At 36.0% G+C, this 21034-nt stretch overlaps 2 long non-coding RNA genes across 3 annotated transcripts in view; both read right to left on the bottom strand.

The window, feature by feature from the left end:
- The window catches only part of LOC127862352 (uncharacterized), a 30252-nt gene extending 16825 nt beyond the window's left edge, over positions 1-13427 (bottom strand). Inside the window, exons 1-2 of one of the 2 annotated variants that reach the window (XR_008040554.1) lie at positions 13308-13427; positions 12623-13095 (exon numbers count right to left, since the gene is read on the bottom strand). This is a non-coding gene — a long non-coding RNA (uncharacterized LOC127862352). Of the gene's footprint in view, positions 1-12566; positions 13096-13307 lie in introns of those variants that run through there. The other variant, XR_008040553.1, reaches the window with a different exon arrangement.
- On the bottom strand, positions 1049-3183 carry LOC127862353 (uncharacterized). The gene is made up of 3 exons (XR_008040555.1): positions 3094-3183; positions 2139-2285; positions 1049-1603 (listed from the first exon to the last, which is right to left on the bottom strand). It is a non-coding gene; the product is annotated as an uncharacterized LOC127862353 (long non-coding RNA).
- Positions 13428-21034: the final 7607 nt, after the last annotated feature.

Genomic DNA, 21034 nt, shown 5'->3' with positions numbered 1-21034 from the left:
TCACCAAAAATATATTTTAATCATATTGATTCGAAATAGATAAACAAAAATCGCAGATTACAAATGAGTCTCGCTCTGTGAAAAGGGGGTTTAATGCATGTGCGTAAGGTGTCGTCACATATTAGCCTGTGCATTCCGTACAGGCTAATTAGGGACAAACCTTTCCGATAAACTCGATTTTTGCTCAGAAGAGACTTTCTTTTAACAAAACATATCATAAAAGCGGAAAGTGCCGTCCCTGATTAGCCTATGTGGACTGCACTTTACGCACATGCATTAAACCCCCTTTTCACAGAGCGCGGCTCAAATGTATATTCCAGCGGATATGGTGAGATCAACAATAATCACAGATAATCAACATAAATTACAATGATTTTTAAAAGATCAACAATAATCACAGATAATCAACATTAATTACAATGATTTTGAAAAGATCAACAATAATCACAGATAATCAACATAAATTACAATGATTTTGAAAAGATCAACAATAATCACAGATAATCAACATAAATTACAATGATTTTTAAAAGATCAACAATAATCACAGATAATCAACATTAATTACAATGATTTTGAAAAGATCAACAATAATCACAGATAATCAACATAGATTACAATGATTTTGAAAAGATCAACAATAATCACAGATAATCAACATAAATTACAATGATTTTGAAAAGATCAACAATAATCACAGATAATCAACATAAATTACAATGATTTCGAAAAGATCAACAATAATCACAGATAATCAACATAAATTACAATGATTTTGAAAAGATCAACAATAATCACTGGTTATATAAATCACAATTAATCGGTTGAGATCAACAATAATCACAGATAATCAACATAAATCACAATGATTTTGATAAGATCAACAATAATCACAGATAATATAAATCACTATTAATAGGTTAAGATAAAAAATTCACAGATAATCAACATAAATTACAATTATTTTGATAAGATCAACAATAATCACAGATAATCAATATAAATCACAATTCATGGGCTGAGATCAACAGTAATCACATATGAGCAATAATGAACACAATAATTTGTATGAGATCAACCATTATCATAATCATTTTAAATTAGAATGATAAATATTACAACAATAATCTTATTAAAAACAGGAATATCAAACAAAACAACACAAGATAAACGATATGAAACACAATGTTTAAGACGCAAAAACACGCGTAATACTATATATTATTGTATGACAGTCTGTATTTTCAATAATTAAGAAAATAACCACGGCACATTGGTAAGAATTAAAAATAATTCTTGGTCTTATCATCGTCATGCAACAGATGACTAGGCCCGGTGCTTTGCAGATCTGTGCTTTGATAGACTACTGCGGTGCCTGTACCTCTTTTCACACATATCACAAGCAAAGTTTTTCTCTCCATTGTGGGTGGCAAGGTGGGCCTGAAGGTCAATTTTCTCCCGGAGCGTTGCATTGCAAATTGAGCAGGTAAATTGCTTTGCAGCAACCTCCCTCCGGACGTGACGATTCAGGTCATCTTTGGTTGAAAACTTTTTGCCGCATTGTTCACAGGGGAACGGCTTTTCAACACCATGAATGCTGCATCTATATAACAAAAACAAATGGAACTGTTGAATTATTATTCAATACAGAAAAATACACACAGAATATTATCCATAACAATGTGGAACTTAACAAAATGATGGTCGTCAGAAGCGCTCCAGATAAGGCGCGTTAACGCGTATTTACGCATTTCAAAATCCAAAATACGCATTAAATAATATGTTTAAGGGTCCAATTACATACGTGAAGTATCGGAACGCGTACATTCTGGATTTATACGGTGTAAATTCCAATTGTTCAGTGACAATTTGCATTGAAATTTATCTGGACAATTATGGTCGTTAAAAACTAAATACTATAATGAGCACACCAATATGCACCACACTAGTAATAATGTGTTAAGTGTTTTAAAGCCGGCTTTTTTCGAAAACACCATTCAAAACATTTTAAATAGTGCTTTGCAACTAGGTTATAAAAACATACTTTCGCTCAGAATGCAATGACCTATGTTGAATTGTATCTTGATTTTTAAACCGACAGAACCTAGCATTGTACTAAAAACAAAAAAAATACAAACCTGTGTCTGTTGAACGCCTGTTTTGTGTAAAATGTTTTTCCACAACAGGCGAATCGTCCAGTCCCTCTGTGGCGCTTATGATGAAGCTTTAACCCCCACTTCGATTTAAATGTCTTTCCACAGATTTCACACACGAGCGTCATGTTTCTGTAATGAAAGAATTACTTTTTGTTAAAATATATTTCTTAAATGTTTTTATAAAGTTTTAAAGACTACACCAAAAGAGATATGAAACGCAAGTGATTGGATGTGACACACTATCTGCTATTCTTTTCGTCACAGTTCAATAAACATGCGTGTTTACTAATGCACGGGATTTTCGTGAGTTTTGGCGCGTTTAGCGTCATTCGAGGTCCGCTTAAAGGAGGCAACGCACGTTGTGGTTCAATATACTTGTAACAGTACTTAATGTGTTGATAAGCATATTTCCGCTCTGTTTAAATGTCCTCAATTGAAGTTCCGTAGTCATATATTGTGTTGAATAGTTAATATTTTCGTATTTGTAACCATATCATATTTTAGAAGACTTTCAAAAATGTGTACAGTGTGCGTTTCATTATCCTTTGAATATTCTCGCAACCTGCGTTTGCCATTTCCTATTGCTCAAGAAATACCAACCTGCGTTTGCAAAACAAAACAAAACAAAAAAATAAGATATTTTTCAATTTGCACCGCTATTTTTGTCATGAATCTTATTAAATATATTAAAATGAAGTGTAAAATCATACTAATTCAGTCGTTAAACCAATATTGTTGAAAGAAAATCATCAACACCACATAAACAAACAGCGTTTGCAATGCATTTCAGAATTTTGTGTCGAAGTGTTCTCGGAAAGTGGAAACAGTAAAGGCAATGGAATCATTTCAAATAAAAGTTTATTTAGTATACTGTGTCATAGGCTATCACTTGTTAAAAACTGAAATTTTGATTATATGAAAAAACAACAAAACTTACCTTAATGTACAAGATTACAATCTGTTTCTGCAACCGGCGTTGACTTTTGCGGTCACGTGACAAAAGTTGTTCATCCCCGGTGTTCCACAAGTTATTACTTTCATGTGACAAATCAGTAATTTACAATGTATGTAAATATTTAAAAGAAGCGCTTGTTATAAGAAATACGATTCTGAATAATACTGTTCCATAAGTTTCATTACCGCTTTGATAGTTGATTTGTATTCCTAAATGTATATTTATGTTATGTAATGTTTATTTGTTATACCTAGTTACGTGACAGAAAATAATATGTAAACTTAGGTATGAAGACGATGTACTTGTGTATAAGTCTGAATAAACTGTCTGTCTGTCTGTCTGTCTGTCTGTCTGTCTGTCTGTCTGTCTGTCTGTCTGTCCTACTTTTTCATCTGAAAGAAAATATATAATTTTTCGACCGGCCAAGATTTATGTATTTATTTATTTTATTTTTGGCGTAAGTGTACATTCATGATAAAGAAACAAACAAGCATATGCATTAAAACTAGGGATGCAAGAGGTTAACCGGTTAACCTACCGAAACGACCAGTTTACTGGTTCGACAGAAGGTTAACCTGGAATTTTTTATTATTATATTTTTTTCATGGAATAACTTGTACGTTTTTACTTTTTTTCGCGTTACATACTGCCGATTTGCGCTGGCGACTAGTTAAAACAGAATGCCGGACAAAACCCCTCCCGGATAAAAACCCTCCCGTCAGTTTTATAGGGGCCGGACGAAAACCCTCCCATGAATATACGGAGACGGAAAAAAAAACCCTCCCATGAAAAAAACGGGGGAGGACAAAAACCCTCCCATAAAAAAACGGGACCGGACAAAAACCCTCCCGTGAAATCTGAGCCACGAATTCAACTATCAACAATTATTTATGAATTTTTAATCCGAAATCGGTCATTTCCGAATGTCATTTCTGACATTTGTATTTTGTTGTCGGTTATCCGAGATATTTATTTTTTGTAATAGTGACTTCAATTCAGTAGGTAACATTACACTATATATTGACTAATTAAAATATTTCCGAATTGAAATGTTGTTATTTTACACCCATTTGACGTTAATTATATGTGTTTGAACTAAGATTTGTATTATAACTTAGTATGTTAAGAACAACGATATTCATGATTACTTAGTATGAATAACAAGTAGGGTGTTTATATAAAGTATATAAAATATCAAATTGTGCGCCGGCCAGTGCATTAAGAACATTAAAGTCGTGTTTCTTTTTAGTCATCATCGCAAAAATAACAGAGGCGGACACAGGCTTTCCAATACATTCTTTATTTCGTTTTATAACAAGTATTATGAAGTCTAGACAGCATAATGTAACGTACATAGACAAATAAGCATAATCAATTGATAGACAAAAACCAACATTGTAGACACTTGTGTGCCTTTACACAAACAAATTGCTTTTTATATGTTGCAGATTCACAGTATGATATTATGAACAAATGTTGTCAGCATTGAGTAATTTTTTCGGATTAATGGATGCAACATTGTGTGAAGCAAATACAATTGTCGGCGTTTAATTGCTTTTAATTGATTCTGTGATTAAACTACTTAAAAACTAAAAGTAGTTGCAGATTCACAGTTTGCTATTTTGAGTAAATTTTGCGGATTAATCAATGCAACAATGTGTGCAGCAATTACATTTGTCGGTGTTTAATTGCTTTTACGGGAGGGTTTTTGTCCGCAGTTGCAGATTCACAGTTTGCTATTTTGATACTTATTATTGTATGCCATTAACTAGTTAATTACCTAGTTATTTGTTATGATTAGCTGATTAGTGGGCCTAAATAACCGAATCATTGACATATTTGACAATACAGTATGCTTTATATATTGTCTGCACAAATGCAATTGAAAACGTTACAGTCAAAGCTAAATTAAATAAGTAATTAAGACAAATTAGTCTAATTCTAACGAATTTTTGTAAGTTGTTGACAGAATTTTATTGTTTATTGTTCACATGTTTATTCATGGGAGGGTTTTCGTCCGCCCCCTATGAAAATGACGGGAGGGTTTTTATCCGGGAGGGGTTTTGTCCGTATTCCGTTAAAACAACATGCCGCACCATCGACGGTAATAAATAACGTGTCAATAAACACAGCAATAAAGCAATAAATCAATACCTTTATGATAACAAATAGGTGGTACGTTTTGATATATGGCACCATTGTTTCAAAAATCGATAAAATTGAAGAGTGCATGAACAAAATAATCAAAAGAGTTGAATTTCTCGAAGAAAAAGTTAATTCCATTGAAACAAGTCTAAATTTCTTTAACGAACAATTTGAAATGACAAAGAAAACGTTAACGGAGTCGAAAAACCAAATCAAAGATTTTCATGAAAAGGTGACGAAAATCGAAGATACACTACACACATATGACAAGAAAATCACCCAAATTGATGAAGCTACCGACAAACTTGAATTTCATAGCTTACGCGAAAATCTTCTGTTTCGTGGTATTGCGGAAACGTCAAGCCAAGAAAACTGTGACGAAATTATTAAAACGCTCATTAAAGGAGTTCTCCACATCGACAAAAATATCATCCTTGACAGAGTACACAGAATAGGTAAGAGTAAACCATCTAAAACGAGACCTATTGTAGCAAAATTCCATCTTTACGAAGATCGAGAGCTCGTGCGAAAAACAGCAATTGAGCGGAGCCAAGACCTGAAAGCACTCCATCAAGGCATCGGTATCCAACAAACGAGGGGGACCCTAGAGAAAAGACGCAACAAACAGCACTTGGTAGACCGGGAACGAGCAGCCGGTAGAACAACAAAATGGGCGGGACCGAAACTACTATCCAGAGGAGCGGACGGGAACTTCCGGGAAGTTAACATGTAGGACACTGAGAAGTTCAAAATCATCTCGTGGAATGTGAACGGACTCAATAGAAAAATAAATGACTGTGACTTTCTACAATTAATCAGCGATTACGACCTTGTGGTATTAAGTGAAACTTGGACAATCAAAACGCAATCAACAAACATCGAAATTCAAAACTATCTTAGTGAACACATTTATGGACATAAATCATATGGGATTAAAAAAGGTCGTCAAGCCGGAGGTATTTCAATTTATTATAAAACAACATTTAAAAATAAGATAACTGTTGCAGAAAAAGATAATTATGGAATAGTATGGTTGAAATTAGATCAATCACTGTTTGATTTTGATAAAATTGTATACTTATGTTGTACATACATTCAACCTATCACTTCAAAAGTATTAAAAGACAAAGATTTTGATTTTTTTGAGGAATAAGAAAAAGGCATCGAAAAATATTGTAATTTAGGCCTTACATACATTGTTGGAGATTTAAACTCAAGAACTGGGAATTTATCAGACATATTAGAATATGACAAACATTTAGTGTGTGTGTTTCAGAGTTTATTTACAGGTCCTACTGGCCTCTTCACGAGGTTACGGTAGCCCGACCTGCCCCTGTGACCTCTCAGGGGAGACAAACATTTAGATGGCGATACCACTTTAAATACAAACAACTCTTACTTTACGCCCACGAGTTTTCCTAAACGCATGAATCAAGATCACGTGATTGACATTCAAGGTCGCGCTTTGATCTCCATGTGCAAAATCACCAGTCACATTATTGCCAACGGTCGATTAGCGTAAGATAAACATGGGAATTACACTATCAGTTCATCACGTGGCCTCAGTGTAACGGATTATTTATTAATGCAAAAGGATACGCTCGATCGGAATTTTGTTAAAGAATTTGAAGTTCTAGACTGGACAGAATTTTCTGACCATGCAGCTCTATATTTTAGTTTAAATATGAAAAATCACACCAAAAAGACACCATTTAATATTAATGAATCTAATACAACAGAAACTAAAAAAATAGTGTTTGACGAATCTAAAATTAATGAATTTAATACGTTAATAAAAAATACAATTCAAAACTTAAATACATTGTTTGATGAAAATAAAACGGTAGATGAGAAAACTAGTATTTTGACTAAATATCTTCAAGAAAACAGTGCATGCATATTCGGCAAAGTAATAAAAATAAATTCGCACAACAGGCAACATAAAAAACCACAATGGTTCGATTCAACCTGTAAAAATGCAAAAGACAATTTCAAACACGCTAAAAATGCTTTCAATAAAAGTAAAACTGATGCAAACAGACACAATTTTATTCAGCACAGAACAAAATATAACGATGAAAGACGAAAAGCAAAACACCGCTATAGAGTCGTAGAAGGGGCACGGTTAACCAATATAGCTAAAACACAGCCTAAAAATTTTTGGAAAAATATTCATGTCATGAAAACATTGACAATATCCATGACAACACTAGCAACAGCGAAACAAATGATTTTCTTGACTCCCCGATAACAGAGAATGAAATTCATCAAGCATTATCAACACAACACAACGGAAAATCAAGCGGGCCGGATCAGATACCAGCTGAAATAATCAAAGCTTCATACACCATCATAAAACCACATCTGACACATATATTCAATAACATATTTGAAAGTGGAAATTATCCGAAAAATTGGGGACTAAGTTACATTACACCAATTTATAACAGTGGTGACCCAAATCAAGCAGAAAACTATCGCGGAATAACCCTAAATAATATAATATCAAAGATTTATTCACAAGTGTTATTAAACCGACTAACCAAATGGTGCGAATCGAACAAATCAATATCTGAATTCCAATACGGTTATCAAAAAGGCAAAAGTACTGTATATTGTATTTTTATACTTCACAGTCTAATAAATAAAGTACTAAATTCGGGCCAAAAATTATACTGCATTTTCATTGATTATGCTAAATGCTATGATAGCATAAACCGTGCACTATTATGGCAAAAACTGATATCGCAAAAAATTAGTACCAAATTTGTATCCGCGTTTCGAGCTATGTATACTTCTGTTAAGGCAGCCGTTAAAATGAAATCACAAATATCCGATCATATAATATCTAATACAGGAGTAAAACAAGGAGACCCATGTTCAAGCATACTTTTTTTAATGTTCGTCAATGATATGGTAGAGAACATAAACTCAAACATCGAAGGAATTATAACGATTAACGACATTAAGTTTTTCTTGTTATCATACGCAGATGATCAAGTTCTATTTTCGACATCACCAACATCATTACAATCAATGTTGAATGACATTGAAAATTACTGCATAGTATCTCAACTTAAAATGAATACACGTAAAACAAAGGTCTTGATCTTTGAAAAAAGTAATCGCCATACAAATTATAACTTTTACCTCTACGGGGAATTATTAGAAATAGTGACATCTTTCAAGTACTTAGGTATAACACTATTTAAGAATGGTAACTGGTATAAAACAGCCCAAACACTAGCAGAACGTGGAAATAGATCTCTACATAAACTTTTCACTATTATTAATCAATACGAATTCTCAACACGCGAACAATTAAACCTACTTGATAAACTAGTCACCCCAGCCATACACTATTCAGCAGAAGTATGGGGATTTACGAAAGGTAAAGAAATCGAAATAATACATACAAAACTACTTCGAAAAATCTTAAAAGTAAACAAATCTACAAATCTAGCTGGTATGTACGGAGAATTAGGACGATACCCGCTATACATAATACGCAAATTACAAATATTCCGCTATTGGTTAAAAATACTTGAATCAAGTGATAACAGTATCACAAAAACAAAATATTCTGTGATATTTAACGATGCACAACAAAATATCACATACAACCATCGAAATTGGGCGTCACACATAAAAAACACTCTTGACGAGCTTGGGTTAAGCAATATATGGGCGGATCAAACAACTATCATAAATCAAACCGATCAAACATTCATCTACAATACAATTAAACAACGTTTATTAGATAATTACAAACAAAGCTGGTATAGTAAATAAATAATTCCCCTAGACTCATGAACTATTGTAGATTTAAAAACACTTTTGAATTAGAACCATATCTTGATATTATAACAAATAAGAAATACAAACATCACTTACACGATTTCGATTATCGTCACATAGATTAGAAATCGGAAGAGGTCGTTAAAAATAACATACTACGCGAAAATAGAAAATGTAAGTTTTGCAACGGACACGCTATAGAAAACGAGTATCACTTTCTATTTGTTTGTCCTTTATATAGAGAAATTAGAAAGAAACATTTAAAATCATATTTTCAAAGGTGGCCAACGTTCAATAAATTTGACTTTCTAATGCAGTCGGCAAATAAAAGAGACATAATAAGCCTTACTAAATATATTTTCAATGCTAATGAAATGCGTAATAATATAGACAATCAGTTATAATTGTTAACTTCTACAAGACATAGCCATGTTATTTTTAATTTTATTCTTTTCATTGAATATGTTTGTATAATTAAAATAATTCTACATTTTCCTCGTATTACAGTTGATGATATAATTATAATTATTATATTGATTACTGCTGTACGTACTACTGTTTTTTGTAAACTTCTCTTATTGAATATTGAATCAATGTATGCTTAACACACACACTGCGTAACTTTCTGTTTTCTGGCAAAAAAGCATTGTGTTATGCTTATATGCTAATAAAGGTTGTTGTTGTTGTTGTTTTGTTTGACTTGCAAAAATTTAACTAGCGAACTGCGGGGAGTGGGGGCTATTAGCGAAAGCGTATTTGACACGTTTATCGAACTCGCGATAATAAACAGTTGAGACAATGCACGGCTTTATTTGATGTTTTGTTAACCAATATCCAACACTGATTACCCGAGAAAATACCGTATTTATAAGTCACAATTTTATCACGCATTTCGTCCCGCTAGCGCCGTGGTAAGGACGATCGCTTTTGTAGCGGATCCGTTTTCTAGTGGTAACACACTGGCTTCACAATCCAGAGATCGCTGGTTCGATCCCCCGCTGCACCTAACCTACTAACTCGTCTTTCGCATGAGACGTTAAACCGAGGTGCAGTGTACTAGGTGCTATACACCGGGCACTAAAAGACCCAGGGTCACCTCTGGAACGGGGTGTCTCCTGTATCTTGCACTATCCCCCGAAACCAACTAACAAGTCTTTCTAGGGGCGATGGCCATATGGGAGACAATCCCGGTGCACTCGATAAAAAACAAAAACAACAACAACGCATTGCATTCGTAGTAAAAATCTTGTCAAGTTAACGTCGTATTTGTTTATCCGAAATTATTATTATTATTGTAATTTACGTCACCAACGATGCCATCATTACCGTTCGAGGTATGGAAATACATGTACTTCAGAAAATCGACAGACAAGATCAGTGCATCTTGTCTGTTATGCAGTTGCACAATTCAACTGCATGTCGGCACCTCGTATCTTCGAAATCATATAAAATTTAAGCATCCGTCCATTGACAACAACAAGGCCAGTCCGGATGTGGCAAGGCAACAGACGTTGCACCAGGTTTTTGGCCCCCGACCTTCGTCGAGCGAGGCGATCAACCAGGCCCTTGCGAATGTCGTGGTCCAGGCAAACGTGCCCATGAAAATTGTGGAACACGAGCGTTTTCGTCATCTGATGCAACTGCTGAATCCACAGTACGAGGTGCCTTCTCGAACAACCGTCAGGGCGCGCATTGACCAGCAGTATGATGACGCAAATAAGTCTCTGCTGTCCAGTCTTCAGGGAAGCACGTCAGTCGCCCTCTTAACTGACTCCTGGACATCCAATGCCACAGAGGCATACCTCACAGTAACCGAACACTACATCAAAGAAGACTGGTCAATGGAGTCGCGCATTCTAATGACCGCCACCTGTTTTAATTTTAAACAAAGCAAATAAAATTATGATACTTTAAAATATAAACAAAACATGACATAAAATGACCGTTTTTGTACGTTTGTGTTCGGTACTTTTCCGTTTCCCTCTCGTAGGGAGAACGTCTTGTCCGGTACTAATGCGCTGCACAGCCGTTTTATCCGGTAGAAATCCGTTTCTCGCACGGTAATATCCGTAAGCCGACCGTTAATCATCCGATACATATCCGTTAAACGTACGTTTTTTTCCGTTACATCACCGGTACTTGTGCGGTCATTGTGTGTTTCCTACGCTTCACACACCGATTTGGAGCGTCTTAAGCGGCATTGGAGTAAAATTGTATCACCGGATAACCAAAATCTGCATATTTTGTCCGTTTTTTCTCCGTTACATATTCGTTAGTCGGTCTGACCGGGCCTTTAAATAACGCAATGAGGACGGGTAGAAGTATACAGACTTCCTACACATACTCAAAGATGCATATATCACACCGTGCAATCGACTAACGCATCGTCTGCGGTTCATCCATCGGCTGCGGAAGTGTATACATGTCGGGTAAAAGCGGAGTGTAAGTATTTCCCTATTCTTTATATTTTACGTATTGAATTGAGCAGATTTGCGTGTGTTCTTCGAGAGCCTCAGTAAAAATGACTTTGTGAACGTAATTCTTACCTTCCTAGCTGCTTACTTTTAAAGAAATCCTTTAGAATGTAGTAAAAAATCCAAAAAAAATCACCACTCTTTCTGCCAAACTCTTATTACACAGGATTTAGACCAAAGATAAATATGAACAACATTTTATTGAAATATTTAATCATTTCTCTTCGGTTATTCCAAATTACAGCATCCCACATGAACACTTAACATTTTTATCAACGTTTAAATTCGAGTGGGGTTGGAAAAACGGCTCAAGACAACGGCCGCGGCTAATTATTAGATGGTCATGACATCGGCTGCGAAAATAAAATTATGCTCAAGCCATCGGCTGAGGCAATGAAAATTGGCATGATAAGATGTGGACGTTACTCATTGACCATATTCGATAGAACTATCATATATTTTGATCACAAAAACATTTTTAAGATATTCATTCGTATTTTGAAATAAAATGGGATGGGTGAGTGAATTTCGTTTTTAAATAATTCATACTTTGACATTATTGAAACAATTCATTTACACGCAATATGTGAGTCGCTTCATGTGTCGCGCAAAATATCGTGTATTGAAACGAATATGTAACGGAGAGAAAACGGACAAAATATGCACATTTTGGTTATCCGGTGATACAATTTACCTCCTCTGCCGCTCAAGACGCTCGCAATCGGTGTGTAAATCGAAAGTACATCGCGAAGATAGGTGACATAACGATATACACACTATAAATAATGCAAGTAGGTTGATCATTTTATATATAAAATATATACAATTCACTACACATGCACAATTTGCACTCCTTGGTTAACCACGTGACTACGATGATTAATCTTCTTGCGTTATTTATAGTTAACTGGTAGTACCCAGTAAAATTTTATTACCGAATATACAGAAAATATGAAAAATTAACAATTTTTTCAAGAAATGTAATATTCCAGTCAGGATATTTCCATCAATATCAACTAATTATTGTAAAAAAATACGGTATTTTATAACTTTTCTTTTTTTGTCAATCTGGTTGACGGTCCCTTTAGATAAACCTTTTTTTATTTGCATCTATTAAGTTTTACAAATGTATCAGCTCAGTCATCGTAAAGAAGCCAGCCTGTCAGCATGGTATGCGAGTGTCCATGGACATCGTTGGGGCTTATTCCAAATGTTGTAGTTCTTACCCAAACATCGGTGCCTCTTTGGAGATGAAAGACCCATACCTTTGTAGCCGACGCTAATGGCGAAGAGCTCGAATCAACTATCACGTCACCCAGTTTCACTCCGTTTGATACCACCTCCAAATACCGATCGGTTATACCTCCTGTCTTAACTCCTGCATTATACACCAGCGACATTACGTAATACCCGGAAACGGAAACCCGAAATACTCCTGAATTAGGATTGTATGCATTGCCGACATTGGAAAAGACCTCGTCGAACAGGATCGTTTGGTGTACGTCTAAATTGTCCACATGATGTGCAGATTGCCCGGCACAAAAAGCAATTCGTTCTGGTATTTGACCTAAAGGGTTTGGTCATGAATGAAATATTAATAGCATTAAAGATGTGTCACAAAACATACAATTTAAAAATAATGGACAGAAATATATGAATGCCATACAAACACATTTAGAATTCAAAGTTGTCTTTAACAAAAATATTGTCTTTAAAGAAACTTGAGCAAGGAAAATATAAAAATGCAACTCAGGAATCGACAAGCAAACGATAACTTACGTTTCAGTGGCTTTGGAGGAGGCATTTTGATTGCAGCAATTATAGCGGATGTATTCGGCCATACTTTTGATGTAAAATCTGAATGTTCTTCGTGTGTGTTAGATTCATGATGAATATTTTGCCATTATTTTGTTGCACCAGCGCTCTGACCAGTCTGTCCAAGTTCGTAACCTTGGTCACAATATCGACACCATCCTCTTCGCCATCTTCTAGACGTTTTTCTATCCGTTCAAGCTTTCTGTTTCTGTCTTCCAAATGTTCGATACGGTTTTCAAGGGAAACTATTTTTTCAATTAGTGTATTTAAGATGCGTGCCTCAATCTTTTGTCCTGATGTTAAAATCGGTTGCACGAGCAAAATCAGACCGACGAAAACTAAAACGACGTACTTCATTATAATCATAAACGTGTGACCAGTTTAGAAGGCAGAGGCATTGAGACGATAGTATTTTATAGATCGTACATACGCGGATGTGAGACGGATGGAAGCGATGAGTGCCACCTCCGTCATTTTGTCAAAAACTGTTGTATTAATTGAGATTTTGTCCGGGTATTCACTATTTCATGAAGTACACGAGCGAGTATATTTGCAGTTTGCACTTAAGGCAAACAGCACAAGTTTAAGTGGGAGATATGCAATTTTAATGTTCTAACACAAACACTCAAACAATAATCAAGATTCAAAAGTTTGAACAATTAGAAAATAAATATAATGTCAAACCCAAAGTCAAGTCCTTCTGTAAATGAACGTTATAACGTCGCATTTAAAGTTCTACGTAAAAAGTGACCGACAAGTGAACTCAGGAAACACACAATTGTGTTTATTAGTAGTATGAGCACATTTTGCACAAAACATTGTAGATCCTAAGGTTATGAATGTCGCATGTACATGAGTGAAATGTTTACTTGTTTTCTTGAGTGCTATCTTGCTTTTATTCTTTAACAGGAAACTTATTTGTAATGTTAAACAGCTTTTTTCTGTACTTTTCTGGCTGCAGTTATTATGAACTATATTCAGTATTATTATACGTTGTTATCCTTTTTTTTGAAAGATAAATAAGGTTGTGTACAATCTTAATTATATTAACTGCATTTCACACAACTGGTTTACCAACAAGTGCACAACGTGGTGTCAATTGTAAACCTCTGCAGATTACTTAAGTTCCACCACATAATCGGTTGGATTATGGATACAAATAAGCGGAAATTATGTGTTTCTAAAACTGACATGTTCCTCCTCTTACGTTTCAAAACTTTGTAACCGCGCCTGCTCTTACAATTCGCATGTTTTTGTTGGTTTTCAGAACACGACAGTTTATATCACAATCACGAAATCGCCATTAGTCGACTAAATTTAAACCGTTGGCAATGTCACATACTTACTCGATGTACATGTGCTACTGGCTGGAGCGCAATAACGAACCACTTACTGCGTTTTGTTCGAGTTATTGAACACTCTTGTTCGAGTTTTACTCTAGGTTGACTAGGGATTTATATGTGTTATTTCATATGCATTAATTTTTTTTAAGCACCGTTATATTTTGAGAAATCAGCTTAAACTTTGGTAGTAGTTTTCCCAAATGCCGAAACCTCTTCTCCCATAAAGCCACACTTGACGTCATGGTTGTTACTCAAGGTCAAGTGTTGTGGTAAAACATGTGTGACCTGGTAAAGCCCATTACGAATAAAATCAACGAATATTTCGTACAATATTTTCGAAAAATCAAGTTTACACCTGAAAAGTAAATTTCCTAAAATAATAGCCGAATTTCGACGCTAGATGTGGCCAGGTAGCATATTTTTAACGCGATACAAAATGCTCGTTTTTTATGTGAATTTCCGGGGACGATATCCGAACATAGGCTTCGGGTAGCTTCGGAAGCACGACGTAGAGCTCGTGAATACGAATTCCGAAGCTGCCCGAAGCCAGTCGCATTTTGTGTCGCATTAAATCTATGTTGCCAAACCACATCTGGCGTTACAAGTTTGGCAAATGCTACAACGAGCACTAACTGATTTTGTAAGAGCCAACTTAATTTTACTAAATATTATAAGAAATAATCGTTGATTGAAAGTATTTATGTTTCTTTAAAACAAAGTACTTAAGTGATATTTATTATGACTCTTGATTTCTTTTTTCATATGTTAGTTAAATGATGCGTCGAACCTCACAATGTGCTCAGACTTAATCACTAGCATACACGTGTAAAATAACAATTAACCCCATAGAATTGTTATTCAAATAAAGAAGAACTCAAAAGAGAATTTAAATTTGATTAAATGGCAATCTCTATACTCAGTTGTTTAGTATGCACGCTACCAATAGAATAACAACTTTCCGTGGCACGATGAATTAAAGTTAGTACAAATATCAACAACATTCCTACTTGTTCACACGATTTAAAAATGAGCATCATTAACCACATATAATTGTACTGCAAATATACGCGCATTATTTTACCTTTATCATAAATAACAACATTAAGACTAAATTAAACATTTTTGCACTAGTTCCATTATTTGTGTAATGTACATCATATCACTTCATAATGTCTAGAAGGTAAACAGCTTAGAATGAATACCACAGTATATGTTAAGAGAGCACTGTGTAGGAATTAATTATTTTGAATGCTAGGATAAGAGGTTTACACAATGACGTTTGTGAAGTTAGCCTATTTAGCCTATTTAGCCTATTTAGTACATAGGTTGAAACCAACATTCTATTTAGCCTATTTAGCCAATTTAACAGCCTCTTCAGTCTGTTAAGCCTATTTTAGCCTATTAAGTATATTTAGTAAATAGGTTGAAACAGTCATCCTATTTTGTCTATTAGCCAATTTGACAGCCTCTTCAGCCTGTTTAGCCTATTTAAGCCTATTTAGCCTATTTAGTTAATAGGTTGAAACATACATCCTATTAAGCCTTTTTAGCCAATTTAACAGCCTCTACAGCCTTTTTAGCCTATAAAGTAAAAAGGTATACGTCCTATTAAGCCTATTTAGCCTATTTAACAGCATTGTCATTCTATTTAGCCTATTTAGTACAAGCGTTGAAACATACATCCTATTTAGCCTATTTAGCATATTAAACAGCCTATTTAGAAAGTTTAGTACATAGGTTGAAACATACATTGAATTTAGCTTATTTGGCCTATTTAACAGCCTTTTCAGCCTATTTAGCACATGCCTATTTAGCCTATTAAGTCAATTTTACAGCCTCTTCAGCCTTTTTAGCCTATTTTAGACTATTTAGCCTATTTAGTAAAAAGGTTCAAACATACACCCTATTTAGTCTATTTAGCCTATTTAGTGCATTACTTGAAACATACATCCTATTTAGCATAATTAGCCCATTTAACATCCTATTCAGCCCTTTTTAGCCTATTCAGTAATAAGGTTGAAACATACATCCTATTTAGCCTATTTAGCCTATTTAAAAGCATTTTCAGCCTATTTAGCCTATTTAGTACATTAGTTGAAACAAACATCCTATTTAGCCTACTTAGCATATTTAACAGCCTATTTAGAAAGTTTAGTATAAAGGTTGAAGCATACATTGTATTAAGCCTATTTAGACTATTCAACAGCCTTTTCAGCCTATTTAGCACATGCCTATTTAGCCTATGTAACATCCTTTTCAGCCTATTTAGCCTTTTAAGCCAATTTAGCAGCCTCTTCAGCCTTTTTAGCCTATTTAGTAAATAGGTTGAAATATACGTTCTATTAAGCCTATTAAGCCTATTTAACAGCATTGTCATTCTATTTAGCCTATTTAGTACATACGTTGAAACATACATCCTATTTAGCCGATTTAGCATATTAAACAGCCTTTTTAGAAAGTTTAGTACAAAGGTTGAAACATACATTGTATTTAGCCTACTTAGCCTATTTAACAGCCTTTTCAGCCTATTTAGCATATTTAAAACATAGGTTGAAACAATCATATTTAGCCTATTTTGCCAATTTCACAGCCTCTTCAGCCTTTTTAGTCAATTTTAGACTATTTAGCCTATTTAGTAAATAGGTTGAAACATACATCCTATGTAGCCTATTTAGCCTATTTAATAGTATTTTTAGCCTATTTAGTGCATTACTTGAAACATACATCCTATTTAGCATAATTAGCCAATTTAACAGCCTCTTCAGCCCTTTTTAGCCTATTTAGTAAAAAGGTTGAAACATACATCCTATTAGCCTTTTTAGCATATTCAAAAGCATTTTCAGCCTATATAGCCTATTTAGTACATAAGTTGAAACAAACATCCTATTTAGCCAACTTAGCATATTTAACAGCCTATTTAGAAAGTTTAGTACAAAGGTTGATACTAACATTGTTATTAAGCCTATTTAGCCTATTTAACAGCCTTTTCAGCCTATTTAGCATATTTAGAACATAGGTTGAAACAAACATCCTATTTAGCCGATGAAGCCTTTTTACAGCCTCTTCAGCCGTTTTAGCCTATTTTAGACTATTAAGCCTATTTAGTAAAAAGGTTGAAACATACATCATGTTTAGCCTATTAAGCCTATTTAACAGCATTTTCAGCCTATTTAGCCTATTAAGTACATGAGTTGGAACATAAATCCTATTTAGCATATTGAGCCAATTTAACTGTCTCTTCAGCGTTTTTAGCCTATTTAGCCTTATATAGCCTATTTAGTAAATAGGTTGAAACATACATCCTATTAAGCCTATTTAGCCAATTTAACAGCATTGTAAGCATGTTTAGCCTATTTAGTACATAAGTTGAAACATACATGCTTTTAGCCTATTTAGCATATTTTACAGCCTTTTCAGCCTATTTAGCCTTTTTAGAAAGTTTAGTACCTAGGTTGAAACATACATCCTCTTTAGCCTATTTAGTCTATTTAACTGCATTTTCAACCTATTCAGCCTATTTAGCCAATTTACTACATAGTTAACAGCATTTACAACCTATTTAGCCTATTAAGCCTGTTTAGTACATAGGTTGAAACATACATCCTATTTCGCCTATTTAGCCTATTTAACAGCCTTTTCAGCCTATTTAGAAAGTTAAAAACACAGGTTGAAACATACATCATATTTAGCCTGTTTAGCCTATTTAACAGCCTTTTTAGCCTATTTAGCCATTTAGTACATAGATTGAAACATACATCCTATTTAGCATATGTAAAAAGATTAGTACATGGGTTGAAACAAACATCATAGTAAGCCTATTTAAAAACCTTTTCAGGCTATTTAGCCCATTTAGCAAGTTTTATACATTTCTATTTAGCCTATTTATAAGCCTTTTCAGCCTACATGTATTCAACATGTAGCAAGTTTAGTACATTTCTATTTAGCCTATTCAATAGCCTTTTCAGCCTATTTAGCATGATCAGTAAGTGGGTGGAAATATACATGCTATTGAGCCAGTAAGCCTATTAAGCATCCATTTGATCCCCTTTTTGCCTATTTAATAAAAATATTTAATAGGCAGAAATATACGTGCTATTTAGCCATTTTAGCAAGTATATCAAATGAAACCTGAAACAAACATCTCGTTTAGCATATTTAGTACCATATTCAATCTTTTTAGCCTACTTAGCAAGTTTATTAAATAGGATGAAACATTTTCCAGCGAGTGAGTATGCACCTTAAGGGCCCTTTTCGGACAAACAAGGATTATCCACCGAAAGTGATATAGTGCACGCTGACCAGCCGTCGACTGCCTGTCGGGCTGACCTAGTTTCGGCCTGGACTTTTAATTATGATCGGCCACGTGCATGTAGCCTATTAAGTCATCATCTCGTATGCGTCATTTCCCAGTGAGTGGGTATGCCCCTTTAAGGGCCCCTTTCGGACGAACAAGAGTTATCCCCCAGAAGAGACCTAGTGCACGCTGACCAGCCGTCGACTGCCTGTCGGGCTGAACTAGTTACGGCCGGGACTTTTATTAGGATCGGCCCCGTGCATGCAGCCTTTTTAGCCTTCATCTCGTATGCGTCATTTCCCAGTGAGCGGGTATGCCCCTTTAAGGGCTCCTTTCGGACGAACAAGAGTTATTCCCCGGAAGAGACCTAGTGCACACTGACCAGCCGTCGACTGCCAGTCGGGATGACCTAGTTTCGGCCGGGACTTTTAATTACGGTCGGAGCCAGGTGCAACCTATTTAGCGTATTACGCGACATTTTTGCCTGTGAGTGGGTATGCCCCTTTAAGGGCCCCTTTCGGACGAACAAGAGTTATCTCCCGGAAAAGACCTATTGCACGCTGACCAGCCGTCGACTGCCTATTTGGCTGACCTAGTCTCGGCCGGGAGTTTTAATTAGAATCGGAGCCAAGCTCAGCCTATTAAGCCTATTACGCGCCATTTTTGCCTCTGAGTGGGTATGCCCCTTTAAGGGCCCCTTTTGGACGAACAAGAGTTATCCCCCGGAAGAGACCTAGTGCACGCTGACCATCCGTCGACTGCCTATCGGGCTGAACTAGTTTCGGCCGGGAGTTTTAATTACGGTCGGCCCCGTGCATGCAGCCAATTAGGCCTGTTTCTCGTATGCGTCATTTCCCAGTGAGCGGGTATGCCCCTTTAAGGGCCCCTTTCGGTAGAACAAGAGTTATCCCCCGGAAGAGACCTAGTGCACGCTGAGTTTCGGCCGGGAGTTTTAATTAGGATCGGAGCCAGGTGCATCCTATTTAGCCTATTACGCGCCATTTTTACCTGTGAGTGGGTTTGACCCTTTAAGGGCCCCTTTCGGACGAACAAGAGTTATACCCCGTAAGAGACCTAGTGCACGCTGACCAGCCGTCGACTGACTATCGGGCTGAACTAGTTTCGGCCGGGAGTTTTAATTACGGTCGGCCCCGTGCATGCAGCCTATTTAGCCTATTTCTCGTATGCTTCATTTCCAAGTGAGCGGGTATGCCCCTTTAAGGGCCCCTTTCGGACGAACAAGAGTTATTCCCCGGAAGAGAGCTAGTGCACGCTGACTAGCCGTCGACTGCCTATTGGGCTGAACTAGTTTCGGCCGGGAGTTTTAATTACTGTCGGCTGCGTGCATGCATCCTATTTAGCCTATTTCTCGTATGCGTCATTTTCCAGTGAACGGGTTTGCCCCTTCAGGGCCCCTTTCGGACGAACAATTGCTATCCCCCGGAAGAGAACTAGTGCACGCTGACCAGCCGTCGTCTGCCAGTCGGGCTGACCTAGTTTCGGCTGGGAGATTTAATAAGAATCGGAGCCAGGTGCAACCTATTTAGCCTATTACGCGCCATTTTTGCCTGTGAGTGGGTATGCCCCTTTATGGGCCGCTTTCGGACGAACAAGATTAATCCCCCGGGAGACCTAGTGCACCCTGACCAGCCGTCGACTGCCTATCGGGCTGAACTATTTTCGGACGGGAGTTTTAATTACGGTCGGCCCCGTGCATGCAGCCTATAAGCCTATATCTCGTATGCGTCATTTCCCAGTGAGCGGGTATGCCCCTTTAAAGTCCCCTTTCGGACGAACAAGAGTTATCCCTCTATAAGAAAAGTGTTAAGACTGAGGTTGAAAACTACAGACCGGTTTCGATCTTAAGTATCATTTCAAAGATCCTTGAAAGAGTAATTTATGACCAAGTTGAAGGTTACTTGAATGACAAAAAGCTTCTGTATAGCTATCAATCAGGATTTAGGCGTGGCTATTCTACAGACACCTGCCTTACCCATATATCTGATTATATTCGTTTTAAGATGGATAAAGGTAAGATGGTTGGTATGATATTG

The sequence above is a fragment of the Dreissena polymorpha genome, chromosome 16 (genome assembly GCF_020536995.1).
Source record: "Dreissena polymorpha isolate Duluth1 chromosome 16, UMN_Dpol_1.0, whole genome shotgun sequence".
Classification (NCBI taxonomy): domain Eukaryota; kingdom Metazoa; phylum Mollusca; class Bivalvia; order Myida; family Dreissenidae; genus Dreissena; species Dreissena polymorpha.
Note: the sequence above shows the minus strand (reverse complement) of the source record. Positions and strands in the feature narration are given on the sequence as shown.